We start from the raw sequence: 11,098 nt of genomic DNA, 5'->3' as shown, positions 1-11,098 counted from the left end.
TTGGTGTGGATATGCTTGACAAGGATTGGCCACGGGGATGGTTAATCACTTTCATAAATTGTGCTATTTATGCAAAAAGGGCTAGTTGAATCATGGAAACCGTGAATAGGTAAAGTCTACCTTAAAGGCAGATGCTGACAGCAGCAGTGATGTAGATTTGGAAAATCACTAAAAATAGTAGGAATGGAATTAAATAGTGAATAAATTATTTAAACAAACCTTGATGAATCTACTTTCATAGGAAAGTAACGAAACAATCATACGGACAGTATGTTAAGAGATATTCAGGTTCTCGTGAGACAGGGCCAGAACAGTTTCTGGATTCCCTGTTCCGACTTTGGAAATTCATTATAATTTAACCAGAGATAATTAGGAGTCATACCATATATTTATAGATTCCTCTCTGAGTCTAGTTTCTATAGAAACAAACGGCATCAGTATTGGAGCCCTGTACAAGGAGATATCCAAGTCGTAATGCGCAAAGGTCAGGTTAGTCGATCCCTGTAACATGGGAGATTTGACTAATAAACTGTACTAATTTGCCCGACCAAAAATTCTAGAAAAAAAAATGTAGATGGGCATATGAGTCTAGTTTCAGGGAAAAATCACGAAACTGATTTTCGAGTTGTGAAACTCAAGATATGATTTTTAAAGCGACTAGTACGCAGATTGGCAGTGTCTGGGAAATATTTTTTATAAGGGGTTTAAAGTCTGTTAACACCTCGTGTTCGACTCCGGTGTCGGTCTCGGGTTCGGGGTGTTACATTTGATTGGTATCAGAGCCAGGTTTAGTCGATTCTAGGACTACTGTAATGCGTTGGGTCTAGCTATACATGCCATTTTATGTAATTACTTGATAGTGTGGTGATTTCTGACAATTGTAAATGTGTTTATTTATAGTAATGGATCCCGATCCCAATCGAGAGGTAGCTGATGATCTTGAGAGTGTAGCGCCTGCTCCCGCACAAGGGACAGCGCCGGCGGACTCTCAACCTAATGCTAGTAACCCGAATGATGAAGCTAGACAAGCTTTCTATAGCGTGATTAATGATTGGTTCAACCAATACATTCGAACTAATACGGCTGTCCCACAACCTCCATTCCCAACTAATACCACCCCCGCACCTACAATACCTCCGGTAACTGACCAGATAAGGTCAAATAAGCCCCCAGTTGACAGAATCTGAAAACATGGGGCTACTGAATTTAAAGCTACGGATAGCGACGATGCCGAGCAAGCTAAATTTTGGTTGGACAACACTATCCGGGTACTCGATGAGCTATCTTGTACACCCGATGAATGCCTAAAGTGTACTATCTCCTTGCTACGTGATTCTGCCTATTATTGGTGGAGTACTCTGACTTCTGTTGTGCCCCGAGAGCAAGTAACTTGGGAGTTTTTCCAAACTGAGTTTCGGAAAAAGTATATCAGTCAGAGATTTGTTGATCAAAAACGGAAGGAATTTCTTGAGCTTAAGCAAGGTTCCATGTCAGTTACTGATTACGAGCGAAAATTTGTTAGACTTAGTAGATACGCTCGGGAATGTGTTTCGTCCGAGGCTATCATGTGTAAACGCTTCGAGGATGGGCTGAATGAAGATATAAAAATGTTCGTTGGTGTTCTTGAAATACGACAGTTCGTAGTACTGGTCGAGCGAGCTTGTAAAGCCGAAGAGCTTAGAAAAGAAAAACAAAAAGTTGATGTGGGAACTGGAGAGTTTCGTAAATGATCTTCGGGAAAGTCTCTTCAACAGGCATCGAAGAAATTTCGAGATGATGCGGGCCAGTTTAGAGGCACTTCGGGCCTTTTTAGACGAGATCGTGATCGACCCCCTGTGGGTACACGAGGCACTTCGGTCGCCAGTGTTGGGAATGAACGTCGAGATAGAACGAAATGTCGATATTGCGGTAAATGGCATTCGGGGAGTTGTAGATTCCCTGACCGCTCCTGTTACAAGTGCGGATCAGTTGACCACTTCATTAAAGATTGCCCGAGGTTGTTTGAACAGAATGAAAATCAGAGTGGGAAACCGGGTGCTACCACTGCTCGAGGTAGACCATCTGGAAATACGGGCAATGCTAGTGGTGGTCAGAGAGGATCTAGAGATGCTACGACCAGATCCGAGGCTCGTGCGCCTGCTAGAGCTTATGCTATACGTGCCCGCGAGGATGCTTCTTCGCCTGATGTTATTACCGGTACTTTTACTCTCTTTGATACTAATGTAATTGCTTTGATTGACCCCGGTTCTACTCATTCTTACATATGTGAAACCTTAGCATCCAGTAAGACTTTACCTATTGAGTCTACTGAGTTCGTAATTCGGGTGTCAAATCCCTTGGGTCGTTACGTGCTTGTCGACAAAGTGTGTAAGAAATGTCCCCTAGAAATTCGAGGTTCCTGTTTTCCGGCGGACTTGATGCTTTTGCCGTTTGATGAATTTGATGTTATTCTTGGTTTGGATTGGTTGACCGCGCATGATGCGGTTGTGAATTGCAAAAGCAAGACTATTGATTTGAGGTGCGCAAATAACGAAGTAATCCGAGTTGAGTCTACAGACTTGGAGGGGATGCCAGCTGTAATATCAGCAATGTTGGCCCAGAAATATGTAAGAAAAGGGTGCGAAGCATACCTTGCGTATGTACTGGATGACAAAGAATTAGACAAGAAACCTGAATCTGTGCCGGTGGTTTGTGAATACCCGGATGTTTTTCCTGAAGGATTACCGGGTTTACCACCTGTTCGGGAGGTAGAGTTTGGTATTGAGCTTGTACCTAGGACTACGCCGATTTCGATAGCTCCGTATCGTATGGCACCAACCGAGTTAAAAGAGTTGAAAGCTCAGTTGCAAGAATTGACGGATAGAGGTTTTGCTCGACCAAGTTTCTCACCTTGGGGTGCACCAGTATTGTTCGTGAAAAAGAAGGACGGAACCATGAGGTTGTGCATTGACTATCGTCAACTGAATAAAGTGACGATAAAGAACAAATATCCGTTACCGCGTATCGATGATTTGTTCGACCAACTGAAGGGAGCCTCAATGTTCTCAAAAATAGATTTGAGATCGGGCTATTATCAGTTACAAATTCGAGATTCGGACATACCCAAAACTGCTTTCAGAACGGGATATGGTCACTACGAGTTCTTAGTGATGCCGTTTGGGCTCACAAATGCCCCTGCGGTATTTATGGATTTGATGAATCGGATCTTCAGACCATATTTGGATCGGTTCGTAGTTGTGTTCATTGATGACATCTTGGTCTATTCAAGAGATGAGACCGAACATGCTGAGCATCTGAGGCTAGTGTTGCAAATTTTGCGGGATAAGCAGTTATATGCTAAGTTCAGTAAGTGTGAGTTCTAGTTAAGAGAGGTTAGCTTCTTGGGTCATGTGGTATCCGCATCGGGTATTCGAGCTGACCCGAGCAAAATTTCAGCCATACTTAACTGGAAGCCTCCAAGAAATATTACCAAAGTTCGGAGCTTCCTGGGACTCGCCGGTTATTACCGACGATTTGTCAAAGGTTTCTCGATGATAGCCACACCAATGACGAAGCTACTTCAAAAGGATGTTAAGTTCGAATGGACGGAGAAATGTCAGAAAAGTTTTGATCAACTAAAAACTTATTTGACTGAAGCTCCAATTTTAGTGCAACCCGAATCAGGCAAAGAGTTTGTCATTTATAGTGACGCATCCCTACTTGGGTTGGGTTACGTATTGATGCAAGAAGTTCGAGTGGTGGCCTATGCGTCGAGACAATTAAAGCCACATGAGAAAAATTATCCGACCCATGATCTTGAACTAGCTGCCATCGTATTTGCTTTAAAAATATGGCGACATTACTTATTTGGTGAGAAGTGCCATGTATTTTCGGATCACAAAAGTCTCAAAATTTTGATGACTCAAAGAGACTTAAATCTGCGACAAAGACGTTGACTTGAGTTGTTGAAAGATTACGAGCTTGTCATTGATTACCACCCAGGAAAGGCTAATATGGTTGCGGACGCCTTAAGCCAGAAATTATTGTTTGCTTTACGAGCGATGAATGTGCACTTGTCTATTCTACCTGACAATGTGTTAATAGCTGAATTAAAAGCCAAACCATTATTGATTCATCAAATTCGTGAAGCCCAGAAAGTTGATGATGAATTGGTTGCAAAACGGGCTGAGTGTGCTCCGAACAAGGAATCGGAGTTTCAAATTGATGATGATGATTGTTTGAGGTTCAGAAGTCGTTTGTGTATTCCAAGGAGTTCGGAACTCATTTCGATGATTCTGAACGAAGCCCATTGTAGCCGAATGTCAAGTCACCCGGGGAGTACGAAAATGTACAACGATTTGAAATGTTGGTTTTGGTGGCATGGTATGAAACGAGACATCTCCGACTTTGTTTCGAGATGTTTAATATGTCAACAAGTGAAAGCGGAACATCAAGTGCCTTCAGGATTACTTCAGCCGATCATGATACCCGAGTAGAAATGGGATCGAGTCAAATGGACTTTGTGTCCGGACTGCCATTGTCAACAAGTAAGAAGGATGCGATTTGGGTTGTTGTTGATAGACTGACTAAGTCGGCTCACTTTATCCCCGTGTGTATGGATTTTTCATTGGATAGACTAGTTGAATTGCACGTTTCTCAGATTGTGAGATTACACGGGGTACCTATTTCTATCATGTCGGATAGAGATCCGAGATTCACCTCGCGATTTTGGAGGAAATTGCAAGAAGCTTTGGGTACCAAGCTGCATTTTAGCACTGCTTTGATGATACAATTTTGGTTGAACTTCGAAATGGCATGTATAGGACTACCCGTTTGTTGTGGGTCGTGGACCCTTTGGATTTGTATAAATTTTGGATAGCCATGCGAAAATGGCTTATATGTGTTTGAGTATAATGTTATAATCATTTGGTGTGGATATGCTTGACAAGGATTGGCCACGGGGATGGTTAATCACTTTCATAAATTGTGCTATTTATGCAAAAAGGGCTAGTTGAATCATGGAAACCGTGAATAGGTAAAGTCTACCTTAAAGGCAGATGCTGACAGCAGCAGTGATGTAGATTTGGAAAATCACTAAAAATAGTAGGAATGGAATTAAATAGTGAATAAATTATTTAAACAAACCTTGATGAATCTACTTTCATAGGAAAGTAACGAAACAATCATACGGACAGTATGTTAAGAGATATTCAGGTTCTCGTGAGACAGGGCCAGAACGGTTTCTGGATTTCCTATTCCGACTTTGGAAATTTATTATAAATTAACAGAGATAATTAGGAGTCATACCATATATGTATAGATTCCTCTCTGAGTCTAGTTTCTATAGAAACAAACGGCATCAGTATTGGAGCCCTGTACAAGGAGATATCCAAGTCGTAATGCGCAAAGGTCAGGTTAGTCGATCCCTATAACATGGGAGACTTTGACTAATAAACTATACTAATTGGCCCAACCAAAAATTCTAGAAAAAAATATGTAGATGGGCATATGAGTCTAGTTTCAGGGAAAAATCACGAAACTGATTTTCGAGTTGTGAAACTCAAGATTGATTTTTAAAGCGACTAGTACGCAGATTGGCAGTGTCTGGGAAATATTTTTTATAGGGGGTTTAAAGTCTATTAACACCTCGTGTTCGACTCCGGTGTCGGTCTCGGGTTCGGGGTGTTACAGTCTTAGTATGAATACATTAGTTGAATCGTAATCTTTGGTCCCACTTGTAGTAAATTATGTGATAAATGATTTATATGTATGCCATATAGATGAGTGATCACTATAAGTTAAGATTAAATGGTGATATGGTTATATATATATGTATATATTATTATCTGTGTGGGATTTTTTTGAACCGAAATGAAAATGGTCATATTCATATGGAGCTTGTATCTGAATGTAGTAAATGACTGTTAATGTAGTAAGTTGAATGGGATGTGTGAGTATATAATTAAATAGGCAAAATTTATGTGGTATTATATCCGGGTTAAATCCCGCAGGCTCAATGCTGATATTATATCCGGACTTATAGTCCGCAGGCCTAGTGCTGGTAATAGATATCCGGGTTAAATCCCGCAAGCTTTGTGCTAGAAATTGGAAACGGGTTTTAAAAAAAAACCTAGCAGGCTTAATGCCGGTGATTTGAGTAAGGTTGTGATTTTGAATGTTCGGAGGAAACCACCATTGAAATTGTTCAATGCATTAAGTTGTTCAGGTATGTATTATATACCTTTATATGTTAGATTGATCGGAATTGAATCATGAATGTCAAATGAGAAGTATATGTAAAAATCTCATATGTGTATTCGATTATGGTGAAAGGTTACATGAGATGCTTTTCGAATTCTTATGATCTTATTTTTAATTTCAATAATCGATCTATAAGTAAATTAATGGTTTGCATTGCTTAAAACTTACTAAGCATAGTAATGCTTACTCCGTTACCTTAATTCTCTATTTTGTAGATTTTGTTCGTCAGCTACGGTCTTGGAAGTGTCAAAGTCGAAGTCATCCACACTATCTAAGCCCTTTTTTGGTACTCTTTCAGTCAAACTTTGATAATGGCATGTATAGGACTGACCTTTGTTGTTAATTAAGTATCTTTTGGTAATGTATATTCGTATAGCCATGCGAAAATGGCTTGTATATTTTGAGTATGGCGTTATAAATCATTTTGTATATATGGTCTTATGATATGATTATTGAGTGGTATGGAATTATTTGGTAATGATTAGCCATTGGAATGGCTAATCATGATCATATTTGATGCTATGTATGTCAAATTGCTAGTTAATCCATGGAAAACATGAAATAGGTAAAATTTACCACGAAATATTTTTCAGATAGTAGTAGTGAAGTGAGTCTGAAAAATCACTAAAAATAGCAGAAATGGAATTAAATAATGAATAAATTATGGAATCGAATCTTGATGAGTCTATTTTCATATGGAAGAAGCAAAACAGGTATATGAGTTATATTTTATGAGATGTTTAAATTTTTGTAAAACAGGGCCAGAACGATTTCTGGATCCCCTGTTATAACTTTGGAAATTCACCATAAATTTTACAAAGATAATTATAAGTCATGATTTATATGTACAGATTCATTATTGAGTCTAGTTTTATTAGAGACAAACGACATAGTCATTGAAGCTCTGTATAGGGAGATATCTGATTCGTAATACACAGAGGTCAGAGTAGTCGAAACCCGAAAAAGGGGAGACTTTAACTAATAAACTGTATTAATTGGCCCGACCAAAAATTCTAGAAAAAAAATTGTAGATAGATATATGAGTCTAGTTTCAGGAAACATTTACAAAATTGAATTTCGAGTTTTGGAACTCGAGATATGATTTTTAAAGTGACTGTGATGCAGTTAGCCAGCTTGTCTAAAAATTTTAAAATGAATTGTATGAGTTGTGTAAGTAATGAATTAAGTCCGTTAACACCTCGTGTTCGACTCCAGCACGGTCTCGGGTACGGGGAGTTACATTTTATTGGTATCAGAGCTACGGTTTAGTCGATTTTAGGACTACCGTAATAAGTATGGGTCTAGCTATACATGCCATTATGTGTTAATATGATAGTGTGGTGATTTCTGACAGATAAAAATGTGTTTTCGTATAGAAATGGATTCTGATCCTGAACGAGCAGTAGCTGACAATATTGAGAGTGTAGCGTCTACTCCCGCACACGGGACAGCGCCGATTGACTCTCAATTAAATGCAAGTAATCAAAATGATGAGGCAAAACAAGCCTTCTATGCTATGATGAACGACTGGTTTACCCAATATGTTTGAACTAATCCGGCTGTTGTACAACCCTCACCCCCGATTAATACAAACCCTGCACCGGTAATATCTCCTGTAGTTGACCCGTTGAGGTTGAAAAAGCCCCCGGTTGATAGAATTCGGAAGCATGGGGCTACAGAGTTCAAGGCTATTGACAGTGATGATGCTGAACAGGCTGAGTTTTGGCTTGATAATACCGTTCTTGTGTTTGATGAATTATCGTGCACACCTGGTGAATGTTTAAAATGTGTTATATCTCTGTTACGTGATTCTGCCTACTATTGGTGGAATACTTTGGTTTCTGTCGTGCCGAGAGAACGGGTTACTTGGGAATTCTTTCAAACCGAGTTCCGCAAGAAATATATCAGTCAAAGGTTCATCGATCAGAAACGGAAAGAATTTCTTGAGCTTAAGCAAGGTTCTATGTCAGTTACTGATTATGAACGAAAGTTTGGTAGACTTAGTAGATACACTCGAGAATGTGTTTCGTCCGAGGCTATCATGTGTAAACGCTTCGAGGACGGGGTTGAACGAAGATATAAAACTGTATGTTGGCATTCTTGAAATTAGAGAATTTGTAGTACTTGTCGAACGAGCTTGCAAAGCCGAAGAGCTCAGTAAGGAGAAAAGAAAAGCTGAAGTGGAAGCAAGAGAGTTTCGTAAGAGATCTTCGGGAAAGCCCTTTCAACAATCATCGAAGAAATTTAGAAATGAACCAGGCCGATCTAAAGACACTTCGGGCTTTTCCAGACGAGATCGTGATCGACCCCCTGTGAGTACGCGAGTCACTTTGGTTGCCAGTGTTGGAAATGATCGTCGGGACAGGACAGAGTGCCAGTATTGCGGTAAATGGCATTCGGGGAGTTGTAGATTCCATGATCGCTCCTGTTATAAGTGCGGATCAGCTGACCACTTTATCAAGGATTGCCCGAGACTGTCTGAACAAAATGTAAATCAGAGTGGGAAACCAGGTGCTACTACTGCTCGAGGTAGACCATCTAGAAATACGGGGAATGCTAGTGGCGGTCAGAGAGGGTCTAAAGATGTTACCACCAGATCTGAGGCTCGTGCTCTTGCTAGAGCTTATGCTATACGTGCACGCGAGGATGCTTCTTCGCCTGATGTTATTACCGGTATTTTCACTCTCTTTGATACTGATATGATTGCTTTGATTGACCCTGGATCTACTCATTCTTATGTATGTGAGACTTTAGCATCCAGTAAGACTTTACCTGTTGAGTCTACTGAGTTCGTTATTAGAGTGTCGAATCCCTTAGGTCGTTATGTGCTTGTCGACAAGGTGTGTAAGAAATGCCCCTTAATAATCCGAGGCTCCTGTTTTCCGGCCGACATGATGCTTTTACCGTTTGATGAATTTGATGTTATTCTCGGTTTGGATTGGTTGACCGTACATGATGCAGTTGTGAATTGCAAAAGTAAGACTATTGATTTGAGGTGTGCAAATAATGAGATAATCCGAGTTGAGTTTACTGTTTTGAATGGATTGCCAACAATAATACCCTCGATGTTAGCTCAAAAATATGTGAAAAAGGGGTGTGAAGCGTATCTTGCATACGTACTTGATAATAAAGAAACAGAAAAGAAACTTGAATCGGTATCAGTGGTTTGTGAATATCCGGATGTTTTTCCCGAAGAATTACCGGGGTTACCACCTGTTCGGGAGGTAGAGTTTGGCATCGAACTTGTACCTGGGACTACACCGATTTCGATAGCTCCGTATCGTATGTAACCAATGGAATTAAAGGAATTGAAAGCTTAGTTGCAAGAGTTGATGGATAGAGGTTTCGCTCGACCGAGTTTCTCACCTTGGGGTGCACCAGTATTCCTTGTGAAAAAGAAGGACGGAACCATGAGGTTATGCATCGACTATCGTCAACTGAATAAAGTGACAATAAAGAATAAATATTCGTTACCGCGTATTGATGATTTGTTTGATCAACTAAAGGGAGCCTCAGTGTTTTCAAAGATAGATTTGAGATCGGGTTATTATCAGTTGCGAGTTCGAAATTCAGATATACCCAAAACTGCTTTTAGAACGAGATACGGTCACTACGAGTTCTTAGTGATGCGTTTGGACTCACTAATGCCCCTGCAGTATTTATGGATTTGATGAATCGGATCTTCAGACAGTATTTGGATCGGTTTGTAGTTGTGTTTATTGATGACATTTTGGTCTATTCGAGAGATGAAACCGAACATGCTGAGCACCTGAGATTAGTGTTGCAGATTTTACGGGATAAGCAGTTATATGCTAAGTTCAGTAAATGTGAGTTCTGGTTGAGAGAAGTTAGCTATTTGGGTCATGTGGTATCTGCATCGGCTATTCGAGTTGATCCGAGCAAAATTTCAGCCATACTTAACTGGAAGCCTCCAAGAATATTACAGAGGTCCGGAGCTTTTTGGGACTTGCCGATTATTACAGACGGTTTGTAAAGGGTTTCTCGATGATATCCACACCAATGATGAAACTACTTCAGAAAGATGTTAAGTTTGAATGGACAGAAAAATGTCAGAAAAGTTTCGATCAACTAAAAACTTATTTGACTGAAGCTCCAGTACTAGTGCAGCCCGAATCAGGCAAAGAGTTTTTCATTTATAGTGATGCATCCTTACTTGGGTTGGGTTGTGTATTGATGCAAGAAGGCCAAGTTGTAGCTTATGCGTCGAGGCAATTGAAGTCACATGAGAAAAATTATCCAACCCATGATCTCGAATTAGCTGCCATCGTATTCGCTTTGAAAATATGGCGACATTACTTATTTGGTGAGAAGTGCCATGTATTTTCGGATCACAAAAGTCTCAAATATTTGATGACTCAAAGAGATTTAAATCTGCGACAAAGATGTTGGCTTGAGTTGTTAAAAGATTATGAGCTTGTATTGACTATCACCCGGGAAAGGCTAATGTGGTTGCGGATGCTTTAAGTCGTAAATCATTTTTTGCTTTACGAGCGATGAATGTACATTTGTCTGTTCTATCCGATAATGTGTAGTAGCAGAAATAAAGGCCAAACCATTGTTGATTCATCAAATTCATGAAGCTTAGAAAGTCGATGATGAATTGGTTGCAAAACGGGCTGAATGTGTTTCGAATAGGGAATCAGAGTTTCAAATTGATGATGATGATTGTTTGAGGTTCAAAAGTCGTTTGTGTGTTCCAAGAAATTCAGAACTTATTTCGATGATTCTGAACGAAGCTCATTGTAGCCGAATGTCAATTCACCCGGGGAGTACGAAAATGTACAACGATCTGAGACGTCAGTTTTGGTCGCATGGTATGAAACGAGACATTTCCGAT

Source organism: Gossypium hirsutum, chromosome A10 (genome assembly GCF_007990345.1).
Source record: "Gossypium hirsutum isolate 1008001.06 chromosome A10, Gossypium_hirsutum_v2.1, whole genome shotgun sequence".
Lineage (NCBI taxonomy): Eukaryota > Viridiplantae > Streptophyta > Magnoliopsida > Malvales > Malvaceae > Gossypium > Gossypium hirsutum.
Note: the sequence above shows the minus strand (reverse complement) of the source record.